Below are 20,090 nucleotides of genomic sequence, written 5' to 3' on the forward strand. Positions count from 1 at the left end.
CTGAGATGTTATTGTTTTGTGACTTGTGCTTCTTGCAACCATGCTCATCATTTGTCTCCCGAAGGTGGCCGTGACATTTGCTGTGGGGTCAGAAGTTCAACAGGAGACCACAAATTACTTTCCTAATGGGCACCGTTGCACTGGTTAAGAACTAACACACACTACTGGATCTCAGAGTCCTCCACCTCCAACTCATGTAAAGAGAAGAACATCCCTTTATGTTGCCATAGGTGTGTGGAGAGGAGAGAGTGCTGGACTGGCTGGAGAGGCTCCCTTTCGGTGCTAATTAGAAGGGGAATTGTATGTTTTCTGGACAGTTAATGGAGGTGCTTGGATAACCCTGGCTGTCGCTATGACTGTCTGTATCTCTCTCTGGTCTCTTTGTCACCCCTCCCCCACAAATACATTAAGAGCGGCAAGGTCCTGGGGCATGTGATCCCTGAGCTGCCTGAGACTGGTATTTGAAGAGCAAACAATCTCTGTGAGTGGATGGAGTCTCATTTACAGCATGCTCTCCTCTCCGCAGCCACCTTCCTCAACAAAGATGTTAGCTTACCACGGCTTTTTCAGTTTCCCAGGAGCCTTTGCTGTATGTCTACGCTCCTAATGGGCTGTTGCTTTAAAAGAGTCAGAGGGCAGCCTTTTGCTTACAGTGAGAGTATTCCGCTACTCATAGCTACATCCACAGACCTGATTTAGCAAGCGAGACAGAGAACACAGTACATACATTTACATTTTTAGTCATTTAGCAGATGCTCTTATCCAGAGTGACTTACCGTTAGTGAGTGCATACATTTTTCATACTGGCCCCCCGTTGGAATCAAACCCACAACCCTGGCATTGCAAGGGCCATGCTCTACCAACTGAGCTATAGGAGGGACTACATACACAGTAAAGATAGTAATGGTATACTATACAATATGTACAGTGAGGTCCGAAATAATTGACACCCTTGATAAAAATGAGCAATAATGAGAATAATGATTCATCATTATTCATGATTCATTTATGATTATCCGTAATCATGGTAGCATCCACATTAGTGTTTACAAACATCGGGAGATGTTTGTCGTCGGGTGAGGTTGTGTCTCTCTCTGGCGGGAGGTAAGCTTGGCTTATATGGCTTATATACATAGTTTGGGCTTTGTCGAGTAAAGCTTAAACTATGTATTTAGATTGTAGTTAGGTATTGTAGGTAGTTATCGTGGGTTGTTGTATGTAATTATTGTAGGTTAGTATTGTATTTGGCTGAGCCCGGTGAAGCACGAAGCTAGCTAACCCACTACCTGGACTAGCTGGCGGGTAGCTACTGGTAAATATTAGCAACTGTGGATAGTTGTTTCACGCCTGAGAGTGCCTGTAATTACGCCAGCTAGCTGCCTACAATAATTACATACAATAATGCCTACCATTCAGCTGTTTTTCTAACCTCATTGTCTGAAGCGTTAACGTTAGGTAGTAAGTGGCTACTGTGCTTGAAATTTAGCTAGCTTGTTGCTACCTGGATTGCTACTAGTAAACAATAGCTGGAACGACCTAGCGAACAGACGCGAACTGGCTGAGTCAATTCAGTGGCTAGCTTTGCACTTGGCTAGCTAACAGTAGCTTCTAGGGGTAAGTTATAACCTACATTTGTGTTTTGTTTTTACATACTGGTAGCCAGAGTCGTTCAAGGGAACTCGGGACATGGGTGACTAGTTAATGTTAGCTTGGCTCTCTCTGTGTGTTCGTGCCGTGGGAGGAGGGGTTTGGCTGTGGCGTCATATGACTAGGTGCCCTGGACGATTTTCACGGAAGAATACTGTACCAAGTTAGCTAGCTGAATAAACTAAGTTAGTCTATTCCTAGAAAACATTGAACCGCTGTAGTTTACAACAATTATAGTTTCTGAGGTGGAAGTTGGGAGAGTTATACTTGGGTGTTTCAGTGAAACGTAAGTGAGGGAGGCCCCGCTCTCTCCTTTCCCAGATGTTTAGTTAATTTCATTCCGATCTCCTTTGCATTATTGTAGCCATTTTCTGTAGCCTGTCAACTATGCCTCTGTCTATCCCTGTTCTCTCCTCTCCGCACAGGCTATAAAAATGCCTCACACCGCGTGGCTGCTGCCTCTCTAACCTGGTGGTCCCTGCACGCACCACCCACGTGGAGTTCCAGGTCTCAGGCAGCCTCTGGACCGTTCTGCTGCCAACAAGGCAGAGTTCATCTCAGCCTATGCTACCCTCCAGTCCCTCGACTTCTTGGCGCTGATGGAAACATGGATTAACACTGAAAACACTGCTACTCCTACTGCTCTCTCCTCGTCTGACCATGTGTTCTCGCATACCCCGAGAGCATCTGGTCAGCGGGGTGGTGGCACAGGAATCCTCATCTCTCCCAAGTGGACATTCTCTCTTTTTCCCCTGACCCATCTGTCTATCTCCTCATTTGAATTCCATGCTGTCACAGTCACTAGCACATTCAAGCTTCACATCCTTGTCATTTATCGCCCTCCAGGTTCCCTTGGAGAGTTCATCAATGAGCTTGACGCCTTGATAAGTTCCTTTCCTGAGGATGGCTCACCCCTCACAGTTCCGGGTGACTTCAACCTCCCTACGTCTACCTTTGACTAATTTCTCTCTGCCTCCTTCTTTCCACTCCTCTCCTCTTTTGACCTCACCCTCTCACCGTCCCTCCATACTCACAAGGCAGGCAATACGCTTGACCTCATCTTTACTAGATGCTGTTCTTCTACTAATCTCACTGCAACTCCCCTCCATGTCTCCGACCACTACTTTGTATCTTTTTCTCTCTCGCTCTCCTCCAACACTACTCACTCTGCCCCTACTCAGATGGTAATGCGCCGTCGCAACCTTCGCTCTCTCTCTCCCGCTACTCTCTCCTCTTCCATCCTATCATCTCTTCCCTCTGCTCAATCCTTCTCCCTCCAATCTCCTGATTCTGCCTCCTCAACCCTCCTCTCCTCCCTTTCTGCATCCTTTGACTCTCTATGTCCCCTATCCTCCCGGCCGGCTCGGTCCTCCCCTCCTGCTCCGTGGCTTGATGACTCATTGCAAGCTCACAGAACAGGGCTCCGGGCAGCCGAGCGGAAATGGGGGAAAACTAGACTCCCTGTGGACCTGGCATCTTTTCACTCCCTCCTCTCTATATTTTCTTCATCTGTTTCTGCTGCTAAGGCCACTTTCTACCACTCTAAATTCCAAGCTTCTGCCTCTAACCCTAGGGAGCTCTTTGCCACCTTCTCCTCCCTGCTGAATCCTCCTCCCCCTCCCCCCCTCCTCCCTCTCTGTGGATGACTTCATCAACCATTTGGAAAAGAAGGTTGACGACATCCGATCCTCGTTTGTTAAGTCAAATGACACTGCTGGTCCTGCTCACACTGCCCTACCCTGTGCTTTGACTTCTTTCTCCCCTCTCTCTCCGGGTAAAATCTTGCAACTTGTGACGGCCGGCCGCCCAACAACCTGCCCGCTTGACCCTATCCCGTCCTCTCTTCTCCAGACCTTCTCCCTTACCTCACCTCGCTCATCAACTCATCCTTGACTGCTGGCTATGTCCCTTCCGTCTTCAAGAGAGCGAGAGTTGCACCCCTTCTCAAAAAACCAACACTCGATCCCTCTGATGTCAACAACTACAGACCAGTATCCCTTCTTTCTTTTCTCTCCAAAACTCTTGAGCGTGCCGTCTTTAGCCAACTCTCTTGCTATGTCTCAGAATGACCTTCTTGATCCACACCAGTCAGGTTTCAAGACTGGTCATTCAACTGAGACTGCTCTTCTCTGTGTCACGGAGGCTCTCTGCACTGCTAAAGCTAACTCTCTCTCCTCTGCTCTTGTCCTTCTAGACCTGTCTGCTGCCTTTGATACTGTGAACCATCAGATCCTCCTCTCCACCCTCTCCGAGCTGGGCATCTCCGGCGCGGCTCACTCTTGGATTGCGTCCTACCTGACCGGTCGCTCCTACCAAGTGGCGTGGCGAGAATCTGTCTCCGCACCACGTGCTCTCACCACTGGTGTCCCCCAGGGCTCAGTTCTCGGCCCTCTCCTATTCTCGCTATACACCAAGTCACTTGGCTCTGTCATATCCTCACATGGCCTCTCCTATCATTGCTACGCAGACAACACACAACTAATCTTCTCCTTTCCCCCTTCTGATAACCAGGTAAATTGCATCTCTGCATGTCTGGCAGACATATCAGTGTGGATGACGGATCACCACCTCAAGCTGAACCTCGGCAAGATGGAGCTGCTCTTCCTCCCGGGGAAGGACTGCCCATTCCATGATCCCGCCATCACGGTTGACAACTCTGTTGTGTCCTCCTCCCAGAGTGCAAAGAGCCTTGGCGTGACCCTGGACAACACCCTGTCGTTCTCCGCTAACATCAAGGCGGTGACCCGATCCTGTAGGTTCATGCTCTACAACATTCGAGAGTACGACCCTGCCTTACACATGAAGCGGCACAGGTCCTAATCCAGGCACTTGTCATCTCCCGTCTGGATTACTGCAACTCGCTGTTGGCTGGGCTCCCTGCCTGTGCCATTAAGCCCCTACAACTCATCCAGAATGCCGCATCCCGTCTGGTGTTCAACCTTCCCAAGTTCTCTCACGTCACCCCGCTCCTCCGCACACTCCACTGGCTTCCAGTTGAAGCTTGCATCTGCTACAAGACCATGGTGCTTGCCTACGGCCCTTTGAGGGGAACGGCACCTCCGTACCTTCAGGCTCTGATCAGTCCCTACACCCAAACGAGGGCTTTGCGTTCATCCACCTCTGGCCTGCTGGCCCCCCTACCTCTGCGGAAGCACAGTTCCCGCTCAGCCCAGTCAAAACTGTTCGCTGCTCTGGCACCCCAATGGTGGAACAAGCTCCCTCACGACGCCAGGACAGCGGAGTCACTCACCACCTTCCGGAGACACTTGAAACTCCACCTCTTTAAGGAATACCTGGGATAGGATAAAGTAATCATTCTACCCCCCCTTACCCCACCCCAAAAAATATATAAAAAAATAATACATATTGTAAAGTGGTTATCCCACTGGCTATAAGGTGAATGCCCCAATTTGTAAGTCGCTCTGGATAAGAGCGTCTGCTAAATGACGTAAATGTAAATGTGTGTACATTTTATATTCGTATTTACAATAAAAATGATTCCAAAATGACACCATACATTATTTACCATTCATTTCTAAAATAATCACCAAATACTAAACTTTTGACTACTTTATTTATAAGAATCTTTAGGGGTGTCAATCATTTTGACCCCTACCTTTTTGAGAAAAAAAAAAAAACTTGTTTAACATGAGAAAAAAGAAGAAACCCGCACACTGCTCTTGCTAGTATCACTGCTCTTTATTAAGCTTTACGTATCGGGTTTCTTATTTTTTCTGATCTTATTCAACTGTTACCATGCACCTGCAACAAAAATTGCTCAGATGTGTGAATGCCTTTTGAATTTTTAAAACGTAAAAACAAAAATGTGCATACAATATAGTTCAGTATTTGAATTGTTTATTTTTATACAGTCATTATTTCTTATCTTTATCAAGGTTGTCAATAATTTCGGACCACACTATATGTGTTTTTTTTATTAAACAAAAGTTTGGATAGTTCTATATTTCCATGGATAGTGGAGGTTGAGCAGTCCCTGTCAGGTTCTCGTGGTTTGTTTATTTGTCTAAAACTAATGATAAGCCCGAGGGGAAAACTGTGCAAATTACAGGGCTCTTTCTCATTCCGCCATCTGCTGCAATATAGTGCTTTAATCCCCTGCCTCTATTTCACATTTTCTAATGATAGTTTTGTACTTTGTAAAGTGAAAACAGACCCTAGTCTATTGTATCAGCACAATTACAATTATAAACAGTATATCTACAATAAGCGCTTACATTGTTACTTACTGTACTATGAGTGGATTATCACACAAGCAAACTTTTTGCGATGAGAAAATCCCTTCAATGAATTAACATTCAACATTCAACAGCACAGAAATTGAAAATCAAATGTGTTGAAAGGAAGTATAGTGTTGCTTACTGTCATTTGATTTCTTTGCAGGTGGGATTGTCAATGTGACGCCTCTCCTCTTCTCAGAAATAACAACACACAGGTATTAAGAATTTGCATTCTTTTAGTGTGTGTGCACAGACGCACATACACACACATTTGATTTACAGTACTTTCTAGGTGAAAGTCCACCTGACATTACTGTAGAGAGTTTAAACATTGAGATAATTGTGCCTCTTAGCATAAACTGCACACCAATTGTGCAGCCATCAAACATTAGAACAAGGACCAGGATGCCACTGCTGTGTAAGGCTGAAATGTCCTTCCTCAATTGAGCTCATTGTGTTGTGATAGGGAGCCAGCAGTCTCCATTAGAGCTGTTTCCCCCTGCACAGCAGGTACCCAGCTAGCACATTTGGTTCCTTGGAAGTTGTGGGAACGTACATTTTTGGTTTCCCATTGGTTCTGGGAACAAAGCCTTAAGTTTCCTGACCAGTAAAAGGAAACATTTGTTTAAAGTTCTGAGAACGGAAGTGAATATTTCTGCTGTTCTGGGAATGTACATTTTTAGGTTGCAGCGAGGTTCTGAAAACATTTTACTATGGTTCCCTGAAAGTTTTCCTGGGAGGTTTTATTAACGTTCTGAGACGGAAATTATAGGTTATTTGAAGGCAATTAAATAACGTTCTGAGAACTTGTTTCAATAAAACTTTTAATAACATTGCTTAGTTTAACTGTTTTGAACTCCAAGCACAGATAGGACACATGTAAATCAACTTGCTTAGGCATTAATCATGCAAACACATTAATGTTTTATTTTTGCATGGCGTCAGTGAGATTCAAACCTATGATCTTCTGTTTTATATCCATGGAATTAGTCCACTGTGCCACTAGGATGGAGCTAGCATGACATCTTTTTTAACTCATACAAAGCTGTTCATTTTAATCTATTCAAACAAACCATTTCAAAGGAAACAAGCACTCATTAAGATCAGGCCAATTAGTGGGCATGGCCAACACACCTGAACACACTTAACAAGATAGAGGATAGAGAGAGTTTTGTTGTTGCTAAGAACGGAATGTATATGTTTTTAAATAACATTCTTAGAACTCTCTGAACGTAACTAAAGTTTTCCTTGTGGTTTTTATGGAAAGTTTTCTTAATGTTTTCTGAACAACATGAGAACATGACTTTAAATAGAACCATGAGGAAACCTGTATGAAATGTTATGCTAAAGGTCTGAAATTCCCACAGAAGAATGTTGTTTATTAGAACCATGAGGAAACCTGTAGGAAATGTTATGCTAAAGGACTGAAATTCCCACAGAGGAATGTTGTTTATTAGAACCATGAGGAAACCTGTAGGAAATGTTATGCTAAAGGACTGAAATTCCCACAGAGGAAAGTTGTTTCTTAACGTTCGCTGAACTATTTGATAACATTCCCATTGTCAACCCAGCTGGAGAACGTTCCTAGAACATTAACACATTTGAAATTAATTGTAACCATGTTTGAACTTTTAGGAAACGTTCTGTTAAAGCAGGGGTGCAACTTTCACTGGGGACAGGGGGCACATGTCCCCCACATATTCTGAAATTGCATTTTTGTCCCCCCACCCCCTCCCCCCCAGTTTTATCATTGGAATGTGATACAAAACGAGGCAACGTTGTGCTTTAGGACCATGTGGACGCCTCCGAGCGGTCGGGTAGGCAGTTTGGAGTGTTTATCCGGCTTGATGAGAAAAACACTTCTAAAACCAAAGTTGTGGGGGGTTTTTCAAGTTCCATAAATGTGCTGAGAATGTTCCAAAGCCAAGCAACTATCCTGCACCATTCCTAGAAAGTTGTATGCAAAATAACCATAGGACAATCATGCTCTCAGAACGTTACAGTGAGGGAAAAAAGTATTTGATCCACTGCTGATTTTGTACGTTTGCCAACTGACAAAGAAATGATCAGTATATAATTTTAATGGTAGGTTTATTTTAACAGTGAGAGACAGAATAACAACAAAAAAATCCAGAAAAACACATGTCAAAAATGTTAAAAATTGATTTGCATTTTAATAAGGGAAATAAGTATTTGACCCCCTCTCAATCAGAAAGATTTCTGGCTCCCAGGTGTCTTTTATACAGGTAACGAGCTGAGATTAGGAGCACACTCTTAAAGGGAGTGCTCCTAATCTCAGTTTGTTACCTGTATAAAAGACACCTGTCCAAAGAAGCAATCAATCAATCAGATTCCAAACTCTCCACCATGGCCAAGACCAAAGAGCTCTCCAAGGATGTCAGGGACAAGATTGTAGATCTACACAAGGCTGGAATGGGCTACAAGACCATCGCCAAGCAGCTTGGTGAGAAGGTGACAACAGTTGGTGTGATTATTCGCAAATGGAAGAAACACAAAATAACTGTCAATCTCCCTTGGCCTGGGGCTCCATGCAAGATCTCACCTCGTGGAGTTGCAATGATCATGAGAACGGTGAGGAATCAGCCCAGAACTACACGGGAGGATCTTGTCAATGATCTCAAGGCAGCTGGGACCATAGTCACCAAGAAAACAATTGGTAACACACTACGCCGTGAAGGACTGAAATCCTGCAGCGCCTGCAAGGTCCCCCTGCTCAAGAAAGCACATATACATGCCCGTCTGATGTTTGCCAATGAACATCTGAATGATTCAGAGGAGAACTGGGTGAAAGTGTTGTGGTCAGATGAGACCAAAATGGAGCTCTTTGGCATCAACTCAACTCGCCGTGTTTGGAGGAGGAGGAATGCTGCCTATGACCCCAAGAACACCATCCCCACCGTCAAACATGGAGGTGGAAACATTATGCTTTGGGGGTGTTTTTCTGCTAAGGGGACAGGACAACTTCACCGCATCAAAGGGACGATGGACAGGGCCATGTACCGTCAAATCATGGGTGAGAACCTCCCTCCCTCAGCCAGGGCATTGAAAATGGGTCGTGTATGGGGATTCCATCATGACAGTGACCCAAAACACATGGCCAAGGCAACAAAGGAGTGGCTCAAGAAGAAGCACATTAAGGTCCTAGAGTGGCCTAGCCAGTCTCCAGACCTGGATCCCATAGAAAATCTGTGGATGGAGCTGAAGATTCGAGTTGCCAAACGTCAACCTCGAAACCTTAATGACTTGGAGAAGATCTGCAAAGAGGAGTGGGACAAAATCCCTCCTGAGATGTGTGCAAACCTAGTGGCCAACTACAAGAAACGTCTGACCTCTGTGATTGCCAACAAGGGTTTTGCCACCAAGTACTAAGTCATGTTTTACAGAGGGGTCAAATACTTATTTCCCTCATTAAAATCCAAATCAATTTATAACATTTTTGACATGCGTTTTTCTGGATCTTTTTGTTGTTATTCTGTCTCTCACTGTTAAAATAAACCTACCATTAAAATTATAGACTGATCATTTCTTTGTCAGTTGGCAAACGTACAAAATCAGCAGGGGATCAAATACTTTTTTCCCTCACTGTATGTGCTAGCTGGGTAGCCTCCTATAGTATCATCTTATACTGGAGCAGGCAGCACTCTATCCACAGTGAGAGAAAACAAGTTGATTGCATTGACTGGCTCTTTCATTCATCTTTATTTATAGATCATGCAGTTCAGAAGAATCATACTGGGAGGACTTGCCACATGCACAGTTCCTAATATATTATGGTATGTGTTTTTCCCCATACTGTCTAACAGCTTGATCAGTGTACTGGTCAATTACCTCCAATACAGGTGTGTATGATATTTACATTTTAGCAGACACTCTTATCCATACGTGTTTCATACTGGTCCCCCATGGTAATCTAACCCACAACCCTGGTGTTGCAAGTGCCATTCTCTACCAACTGAGCCACGCTGGGCCTATGAGGCACCTGGTCCTACACATTCACAGTGCCAATGTAGGACAATGTATTCAGGTGGATGATCGCATAACACCTCTGTCTTTGGTTGCCAAGGTGACGTGTAATAGACTCTCACAACAAGTCAGTTGTCCCAACCAGTGGTTGTGGTACTGTGTAAATCGTACGGGCCTAGTACCAGCCCACCTCATGTCCCTGCTGGGTTGATGTCAGCTCTCCATGACAGATTGTACGAGTACAACCCAGTAGGTCCCAAAATGATTTGCTCCAGTAAGACTGGCACCACATCGGAGCACAGAGAGGCCAAGTAAAATGACAGTTACTCTCCTGGTTTATCCACAATGCAAATGTCTCCAGCAGCAACATCGGAACAGACAAAGCGGGAAGGAGTGAGCTTTCACACGGGCACTGGAGTGTGCCACTGAGGGCTCCCTGCCTGTTGTTTGTCTTTGATGTCTCTCTCACTAAAGTACTGCCAAAGTTTTTCAAAAGGGCCTCCGTTGTATCTAATCATCTGTAAAGAACCTATTGAGTTTGCAATCAGTGCTTTGTTACTCGAGAGAGGGAAAGCAATTATGGTGAAGCAGATGAAACGAAAGGAGTTTGATCCAGGATTTCATCTCCCATCAGCCACTGGAGCTGGAGCTGGGCTGCTGATTCCCTGATTGCCAGCAGGAGACTTTTCCATGCTAACCCGTCGTTTATCATCCTCCACCACCACAGCTCCTCTGTCTGCACCTCTGAAGACCACAGCTCATCCCAAACTACATTTAACATTCAACAACAATACTAGTTTCTGACAACTTACAGTACCTTATAGATGTTCAATTTCTTCTGATATACACAGAGCAGAGAGAAGGATAAAGACAGAAAGGCTAGAAACCATAATGAGTGCACGTAACAAGGGTGGCATCCATCCTTTGAATAAAATAGGAAATAATAAAATAGCAAATAATAAGTACTACTATACTTTGTTCCAATTACTATTATATGAAAGCCTCCTAAATGTATTTGTTATATTTTATAGTACACCGAAAAAGGAACTTCCATTTCAGTGGTTGATTACATTGGTTTTAATCAAGTGAGTTTTTTGTCCTGGCCCTCTTTTTGTTTTATGCCTGCACAGGCTGTATATTTCACTTTGTATATTACTCTTTGGTTCAGCAATCTTATGCTAGGCAAGCAGTAGTTCTTGCCTACACAGAACTTTATTTGATTTGCTACATTTGTTCCATCCGTATTTGTTTATTTGGTGTTAGTGATGACTGTTTTATTAAAACTGCGCTCTGCTTGGCCCATTCATTCTCCGGAGGCGTCAGTCTCACGCGGCACTCTGAGCAATCATTTCAGCCATGCCGTTTCCAATGGCTCCTTGTTACACAGCGCTGTTGCCACGGTGAAGTTAATCTCTCCTGTCGGCACCCATAACTTCTTTCAGCACGGTGACATGCTCTCTGTCTGCTTCATTTGTATCCCGCGAATTGGCTGCATCTGGTTGTTTGGTGACAAAGGAAACTTAATCAGAATAGCTTCGAGCCACTTTCTGTTGAATCTCCTCCCCCACACAACAACAACACCACCACCAACAACAACAACATCAACCACAACACCACCACAACCAACAACAACACATCTCATCAGCAGACCAAATAGTTACTCATTATGTGGAGGGAAATTGTATTTCCAAAGCTGTGACTGTGGTATTGTGATGTGTCATATGGCAGGACTATCTTCAATGACTATCCTAGTTTGCCCATTACCCCACCCTCACTATTTACCACTGCCACAGTGACTCACATAGAATGTAATTGTTAGAGACAAATATCCTGATGTTTTTCAATAAGTGCAATAGGTGGTTAATGGCATTGAGTGTTGTCTTACGTCTACACTGTTTAACTCCCATGTTAGGATGGGAGCTGAGTTGTTTATGTCGCCAGTGGTTAATTTGTCTGTGTTTTTGGCAGATGAGGACGATGGCTGTGGCGTGAGTTTGTTGACACTCTCCCAGCTAGTGTTGAAGTCTGTGCCCGGGATGTGCCATGCAGGCTGCAGGCCCTGTGTTGTGCTGGTTGTTTACGTCATTGCCCGGCCCTGTATGTCTGTCTGCAGTGGAAACCCATGTCTTCTGGCTTCCCAACACAGGCCAAGCTACCACAGCCTGGGCCCACTGCCAACCTTGCCCTACACTGTGTTGTGTTCCTCACTGCCACTGCCACTGCTGCCCCAGCCCCTGTCCCTGCACACTGTCTAATTACTGCACTTACTGCATGCGGGAAACATCAGCCACACCGCCACCACTTCCCTGTCCACCACTTCCCTGTGTTCGTTATCTATTTTAGATACACCATCCTACTAGCCATGCCCCATTAGTCCATATCTAACTGTGAAAATAAATTAAACATGAGGAGAGCTGGTGAATTTGGTAGTAATAGAGCGATTTGTTTTGAAGGGATTGATCAGCTGCACCACAGCAATCAACTGTTTTAATTGCTACTTTATCTCCTGTACCAATCTGTACCTTCCAGCTTACCCATCTTTGATTTACCTAGATCAATGAGCAATAAGATCTGTGTCCTGAGCCACCTTGTAGAACACACTTTCATCGCCTAACATTCTGCTCCTTTGTCATCTCATAGGCAAAAATGTTTTATTTCAAATAAATGACGCAGCTAATGCTCCCTGATTTTGATTCAGTTTGCTTAAGGTAGACGCTGTCCTACGGGGCAAATAATTGATTCATCAGCTCGCCAGCCGCAGTGTGAGCCGATGATGGCGGCACTTCATTAATGAACATGGAAGCGAGTGTGGACTAAGCATTGATCAACCGGAGAACTCCTACTGCGACGACTGCCGCTGATAAACTATTGAAGTCCACTCGCGTGATCTTTGAAATGTGTCACTTAAATGAGACCCCCAGTCCCCTTTGTCACCTAGAGTACATCTAGAGAGCATGGCTCCCACAGCCAAGCAGTGAACCTCTGATAAACAGTCCCTAAGCCATCAAAGAACCACTAATTTCTATTGAACAAGTCTATAAATCTGGGGATGTTTTTGAAGTGGCACACTGATAGATGTAAGAGGGCATTCCGACGTGTATTCCACATTGGTTCAATGTAATTTCATTGAAATGATGTGGAAACAACATTGATTCATCCAGTGTGTGACCAGTGGGACGGTACCACGACAATGCACTCCACAGTTAATAATAGTCCTTAAGAGTCTATTGATGCACCTGTGTGTCAATCTAAGTAACATAATAAAAAAATCCCCATCAAAATCCGGCAGTTTAAAAATGTTATAAATTGATTTGCATTTTAATGAGGGAAATTAGTATTTGACCCCTCTGCAAAACATGACTTAGTACTTGGTGGCAAAACCCTTGTTGGCAATCACAGAGGTCAGACGTTTCTTGTAGTTGGCCACCAGGTTTGCACACATCTCAGGAGGGATTTGTCCCACTCCTCTTTGCAGATCTTCTCCAAGTCATTAAGGTTTCGAGCCTGACGTTTGGCAACTCGAACCTTCAGCTCCCTCCACAGATTTTCTATGGGATTAAGGTCTGGAGACTGGCTAGGCCACTCAAGGACCTTAATGTGCTTCTTCTTGAGCCACTCCTTTGTTGCCTTGGCTGTGTGTTTTGGGTCATTGTCATGCTGGAATACCCATCCACGACCCATTTTCAATGCCCTGGCTGAGGGAAGGAGGTTCTCACCCAAGATTTGATGGTACCTGGCCCCGTCCATCGTCCCTTTGATGTGGTGAAGTTGTCCTGTCCCCTTAGCAGAAAAACACCCCCAAAGCATAATGTTTCCACCTCCATGTTTGACGGTGTGGATGGTCTTCTTGGGGTCATAGGCAGCATTCCTCCTCCTCCAAACACGGCGAGTTGAGTTGATGCCAAAGAGCTCAATTTTGGTCTCATCTGACCACAACACTTTCACCCAGTTCTCCTCTGAATCATTCAGATGTTCATTGGCAAACTTCAGACGGGCCTGTATATGTGCTTTCTTGAGCAGGGGGACCTTGCGGGCTCTGTTTTCTTGGTGACTATGGTCCCAGCTGCCTTGAGATCATTGACAAGATCCTCCCGTGTAGTTCTGGGCTGATTCCTCACCGTTCTCATGATCATTGCAACTCCACGAGGTGAGATCTTGCATGGAACCCCAGGCCAAGGGAGATTGACAGTTATTTTGTGTTTGGTCTTGTAGCCCATTCCAGTCTTGTGTAGGTCTACAATCTTGTCCTTGACATCCTAGGAGAGCTCTTTGGTCTTGGCCATGGTGGAGAGTTTGGAATCTGATTGATTGATTGCTTCTGTGGACAGGTGTCTTTTATACAGGTAACAAACTGAGATTAGGAGCACTCCCTTTAAGAGTGGGCTCCTAATCTCAGCTCGTTACCTGTATAAAAGACACCTGGGAGCCAGAAATCTTTCTGATTGAGAGGGGGTCAAATACTTATTTCCCTTATTAAAATACAAATCAATTTATAACATTTTTGACATGTGTTTTTCTGGATTTTTCTGTTGTTATTCTGTCTCTCACTGTTCAAATAAACCTACCATTAAAATTATAGACTGATCATTTCTTTGTCAGTGGGCAAACGTACAAAATCAGCAGGGGATCAAATACTTTTTTCCCTCACTGTGTAAATGTGTTGTTCAATGCGTTTCTATGGGCTGTAGTATGCTAAATTCCATATTTTAAGAAATCATTTTTTTTCTATTATTTTTTTTATACCTACAGGGGTCCTAAAATTCAAAATCAAATAGCTAAATGATCCATGATATGACCATCTTAAAACAATTCCATACGTTAGCTTAGTAGAACCCCCCCAAAGCCTAAAGCTTTAATAGATTTTTAAAGGGCCCATTAGGAGGCAGGACTGGAGTCATTAGAATGAATTGAACATGTAATCATTTCTGACCATGGAAAGGTTAGCACTACGATATTTCCCCTTGTAGTTCAGATGGCATTGATCTGCAATGTGTGTCTGGGAGCTCGGCTAACAGAGTTTAAAGACTCAAACAGATACCTAAAGGGGAAGTGAAGCGGGGTTTTGTGCATGTTTAGGGGAGCTGTGCTGTCACAAACCCTATTGTTATTGAGTTTTACAGATTTTAAACATGATTTATTGTATTTAGTGGAGAATTAGAATGGTGTTTCCCTCTTCCCTCACTGACATGATTGAATTCAGTAACATTTCACGTCTCCCGAGTGGCGCAGTGGTCTAAGGAACTGCATCGCAGTGCTAGCTGTGCCACTAGAGATCCTGGTTCGAATCCAGGCTCTGTCGTAGCCGGCCGCGACCGGGAGGCCCATAGGGTGGTGCACAATTCATCCAGGGTAGGGGAGGGAATGGCCGGCAGGGATGTAGCTCAGTTGGTAGAGCATGGCGTTTGCAATGCCAGGGTTGTGGGCTCGTTTCCCACAGGGGGCAAGTATTTAAAAAACTATATATATATATAATGTATGCACTCACTAACTGTAAGTTGCTCTGAATAAGAGCGTCTGCAAAATGACATAAATATTTCTTTCCAGAATTATGTCTACTCCAATCTCCTGTTTAACGATTACCATCCATTCCCATCATAAGGGCTATCGTTTCTGTCATTGTTCAATCTGCTGCCTTATTGATCTGGAGATCATTCTTTGTATTTAGGCCTATTGTAAAGTATGTACTGTTGTTTGCATTGCTTGTCCATATATAGTTTGTGTGTATTAGGTATATGTTGTGAAATAGTTAGTTATTACTTGTTAGATATTACAGCACTGTCGGAGCTAGAAGCACAAGCATTTCGCTACACCCGCTATAACATCTGCTAAACACGTGTATGTGACAAATAAAATTTGATTTGATACTTAGCTTAGATTTTTTTCTCCAGAGTAGTCCTCTCCAGTTATGCTCCAGTTCAAATCAGGGAATATACTTTATACATCTGTGTCACTGTATTGATTCCGGTGCTGACCCTGTCCTTGAAACCTCCTCACTCACCCCTAGTTCAATAAACATGTTGGGATTATGGCTCCACAAAAGCATGTTGGCCTCCCCAACAGATACTATACGGCCTTGTCAACAGGGCTTGATATGCCCTCAATTTGGACTGACAATGCTACAACATTTGTCACTGAAGCTTGAGAGAGAGAGAGAGAGAGAGAGAGAGAGAGAGAGAGAGAGAGAGAGAGAGAGAGAGAGAGAGAGAGAGAGAGAGAAGCAACTCTTGATGCTCATTCTCCTCTGGTTACTTGTGTGGCCTGGCCTGCTGTGGACCTGCCACCACTTCCAATAGAAGGAAAAGATGAAGCACCAGAACAGGGTTTGTGGCAGTCCGCACCCAGACATGAATTAGGCAAATGTTTTTGTTTTTTCCTCTTCCTCTCTTTATGGTTGAAGGCATAAGATGTGATGTGCCTAGTCGACGTCTTCTAGTTCCTCAGGCTCGATGATTCAGATAGCTCTCTGACACTCTGACAATTCATACAAGGTTGTATTTATTTATATTCATATGTCCTGGTTTCATCTATAAATGAGAGCATGTAGGCAGTTGGTTGGATGTATTATATATCAGGCGAGATTTTAAGATTAATTATTTAGTGTTGTTTGTGTAAGGCTGGCGAGTAGCAGACCCCTGGGGTTGGTTGGGGAACAAGTGTCAGGGTTTTGCCTTGGAGATAAAAGACAATGAGGAAATGTATTCCCCTCCAGTCCACTGACTTTGACTGCTTGCTCTTTGTCAATGCTCTGGTGGAAAGTCCCCTAACAACATGCCATTCAAAGTAGGGGAATTATCCAGTCCATTGGTAATGAGAAGGGATTTAAATGTAGAGCACTGCTCATTTTGTCAAGTTAATGTAAAGCAAAGTGGCTCAAATGTATTGTTTGACGTCAAACATGTCATGATATTGCTACTATCACTTTATGCATAGGTCTAACAACAAAGACATAGTGCCATTTATACCTAAATACTCACAAATATATCAATTAAATTGTACGTTTCAACAGGAACCCCATCTGTATGATATTCTGCCATTTTGATCATGTTGACTTGCAAAGCAGTTTTTTTCAATATGATAACTTCACATTCATTTAATTAATTTATCTCTCAAATGTATTGTTTATCATTCATCCATATAAACAGTTTTTAGTAAACATTTGTTTTCAAAATGGCTCAGAATGCTAGTGACAGGTGTCTTATGCACTGTTGCTCTGCTTCCAAAGACCAACAGTGCCCCCTGAAGGCCAGTGTTTGAACCAGGAGAGTCATTGACCTCCACGATTAGGTTCAGCTATTCTTACACCATGCAACAAGTATGTCAGGCACATGGAGAATATATAATTACACCACTGGAGTCATTTCTGTCTATATTTACTAAACAGTTGCCATTTCCCTATCTGTCTATGTGTGGGTGGAGGCAGCAGTGATCCTCGTTTTGATTGTCCTTGAGATTTCAGTGGCAATGTTAAAGATCCAGCTGATCGTCACAAATTAACAGCATATCACTTTATGGTGGGGGGTGGATGTGCATATGTGTGTTTATGAGTGGCTGTAAAGCACAAGTACAGTAGTAGTTAAAGCCAGGTCTGTTTGTTGTGTTCGTGTTGTGTGTTTGCCCCTGACAGCTTGGCCAGTGTTTTGACAAGATTCCAACCCTTAGCCCTAAATCTGCCGTTCCCCCTCTGCTTACATGTCACCTCCTTCCTTTAGCCTCACAGCATCCTGCCTCTGGGATGGTAATAGAGGGAAAGGCTGATAGGGAGAGCATATTTAGCAGGATTTACTTACCTTTGCAGAGGGATTTGAAAAGATTACATCCCCACATCTAAACCCAAATTGTTTTTCTACTCCAAGGTCATGGAGGGATTGTTGTACTCAGCCCCCTAAGTGCAGAACTGCAGTAGCTCATGAGGTTTGGCTCGACAGACACACATGGCTTTATGATAGTGTAGGCAGAACTAAAGATTTACTGTTGTCATATCCAGCCTGCTTATTCACAGGCCTGAACACTGATTGTTTCTGTCAGCAGAAGTGTGGTTTTGCTTATATCACAAAAACTTTCACAAAGACTTGGGGGACAAAACCACGAGGGTATCGGGGCTTGATTGAAAATGTGGGGCATTCAATTTCTCAGCAAAGCTGTGGAACGTTTTGGAAATTGGAGGTCAGACACAGAACGTTTCATACAATCCGGGCCGAGCGAGACAGAGACTCTAGAGGCATCATGAGAAAGAAATAATTAAAGCCGGAGAAATTAATTTGCACCGGAGTCATGGGAAGTCATGGATGATGTCATATCCTAAATATGACCTGTCTCGCTCACAATATCCCTAGTTACATATTTTAAACATCTCACTGATTGCAATTTTGAATTTTCTCTTCAATTCAATCTAAAAGAGATACATGCTTTAGTTGACAGTGCTACTAAATGGGTGAAGGGATTATGTGTGTGACCGAGGCCTATTCAGAATGTGTCTTTCAGTAGAAATGTGTAGTGCTCTACAATTAACGCTGGCCATATTCCTTTCCTTCGGCACAGCTGCTAAGAAATGAGCTCAGGAGCAGAGGAAGACAAATGGACTAACATTACAATAACAGCACATTAATTCATTGTTTTACCACATATTGTATTTCATTTTATATTTAGACCAATGTTTATATTTTTTTCTCTACATAATTTCCCCAATGATTTAAATGGCCTGCAACCAACTGTTAGAACTCTTCCTGCATACTGTAACTGCTCCAAATAAAGATACATCCTTCAGCAAATGTCTTACTGGCTACCAAGAAAATCTATTTGAATTTCAAAGACACAAAGGGGATAGCCAGAAGCGAAGCCTTCGTGAAACTTAGCATTGTGTCAAAAAGTGAATGAGGAATCACTCCACACAATCTCTATGGGCAGCTTGACACTTCCTGTAACTGTGCGCAAAACTAGAAGTGAGATGTTGACCAGTTGTAACTATTACTCCATAACAGGAGACACATTAGCCTGTATTCAATTGATGTTGAATTGTGGTATAAATCCGGCCTGCTACAAGCAAGTCCTTAGATGCCATACAAACACTTTAATTAGAAACTTCTAATGATGTTGGAGGGAATTAGTTCCCAGTTATTATCCTAATAAATGTAGCCCACCCTGAAGTACTGTTTTTGTTTGTAACTAATTGAAATTCAAAAAAATCACCAAAGCAATATGACGAAAGTATATCTAGAACATAACCTTTAGATTAGCTTTTGATATTTTTAATCAACCGACTCGTTAGAAAGACGAATTCTTTGTGCCCATTTCTCCCAAAGGTGAACAACTAATCATTAGCACTGCCACCTCAGCTGCCTGGGAGTTTGTTTCAAGGGATGCAAATGTGTGCAGCAAACTGGGAGGAGGAATCAGCCTCTTCATCCTGGGAGCGCAATTATGCGAGCACAATGCTGGTTACTGGTTACAATGCACAAAGGACTTGTTTGCAGAGGAAAGGGGAGTAGAGCAGCACTGGTTACTGCTGTTTTACACCAAATTCTTTAATGTCTTATTCTCCCGTGGCAGCAATGTGAAGGCTGTAATACATCAACACCAACACCATGCTTTCCTGCAATTCTATTTACTGGGGATTTTTAAGAATTCTATTTCCTATCACGGCTTTCAATACACAGAAGGAAAAATAGGGAATTGTGCACTACTGTACCAATTACACTTTTCCTCAGCGGTTTATATGACTGATCATTGGAGTGGAGATACTGTATTATTCATTACAGATCTCAATTGTTTTTTTCTTCTTCTTACAGGTCAGAGAAAGCCGGAGAGATTGTAACTGACAAAGGTAGGAGAGTTTATTACGTTAGATTTATGGAAGGTCATGGACTGAAACACTCAACCTGCCATATATCATTATATGGTCTCCATAGATAGAGGCACATTTTAAAGACTATAGACTCTATCACATGTTTCTGGTCAAAACAAGGTCTGTGTCAAACTAGTACTAGTTCACTAAAACTGGTAATTGGTTGGATATTAATACAGGTACAGTGCATTAGGAAAGTATTCGGACCCCTTGACTTTTTCCACATTTTCTTACGTTACAGCATTATTCTATTTTTTCTCATCAATCTACACACAATACCCCATAATGGAAAAGCAAAAACTGGGTTTTAGAAATGTGTGGGGAAAAAATATGAAGAAATAAAACTGAAATATCAAATTTACATAAGTATTCAGACACTT

Source organism: Coregonus lavaretus, assembly GCF_964263955.1.
Source record: "Coregonus lavaretus genome assembly, chromosome: 21".
NCBI classification, from domain to species: Eukaryota; Metazoa; Chordata; class Actinopteri; order Salmoniformes; family Salmonidae; genus Coregonus; species Coregonus lavaretus.